This window comes from Galeopterus variegatus, unplaced genomic scaffold (assembly GCF_000696425.1).
Source record: "Galeopterus variegatus unplaced genomic scaffold, G_variegatus-3.0.2 Scaffold12941, whole genome shotgun sequence".
Lineage (NCBI taxonomy): Eukaryota > Metazoa > Chordata > Mammalia > Dermoptera > Cynocephalidae > Galeopterus > Galeopterus variegatus.
In genome coordinates, this window is record NW_007739052.1 from 19522 (window position 1) to 20633 (window position 1112).

Consider the following 1112-nt stretch of genomic DNA (forward strand, 5'->3'; position numbering starts at 1 on the left):
AAAAAAAAAAAAAAAAGAAAAGATAAAAAAAGGTATGTGTATCTTTCCATGAATGTTTTGAAGTACTCTCGTTCAGGTGAAGCAAACAAAAAAAAAGGGGGGGAGTGAGAAATAGATTCACAGAAAAGAGAGTGAAGGATGTGGATGAAAGGTTTGAGAAAACTCAGTAGAATGAGATTTTAAAAAAAAATCAGAGTTGAACTTGATTTTTAGGAAATACAATACATGTGGGAATCACACAAGAATATGCATAAGACGGAGAGGGTATGTATAATTAACATTTCCTTCTGAAAAAAAGGCCCAGAAAATTTAACAAAAAGAATGTACTTGGAGATATAATTTCAGAAAACTTCCCTGAAATAAAGATACAGACCTTTTATATATTTTAAAAGAAACTCTGTGTCAGAGAAGAAATGGATTCAAATCTATTAAAGCTAGAATGAATCCTAACAAAGTTATTGAACTTAATAATCTATTGATATCCAGATACCTTTCCTACCCCCCCAAAATCAAGTCACCTTCAAGTGATTTAAAATTCTTTAAATTATTAAAAAATTATTCATTGTTTATTATTACTCTAGTTATTTAAAACTATTTAAATGTGTGTATCAGTAGAAAAGTAAGCAAATGATAGAAAAACATAATTTGATAGAACAGGAAACATAAGGGTCAATTGTGTAAAAAAATTGGAAAAGAGAATATATGTAGAGAAAAAAATAGGATAGCACTTACTACCTTTCTGACATGAAAAAATAATGAAAATTTAATAAAAATTTTTAGAAGATGACTGTATACATTTATATTTATACCATAAGGTTAGTATTGTTATGTTTGTATGACAGGATTAAAACAAATGACAATAAATGCTGCTAAATCAGCACTAAGAGGAAAATCTGTGGTGTGTAATATGGAGAAACAGCAAGTGAAAGTAGGCTAAGGCCGCGTTGAACTCAGATAAGAAACACACACACACCCACACCCACACACACTCACACACACACACTCAGCAAAGCAGATGGAAGGATTATAAGGATTGTAATTATAAGGATGAAAGCCTTAATTTAATGAAATCAGTAGCAAAATAAAGTATTCCAAGAGATGATTCTTTTAAC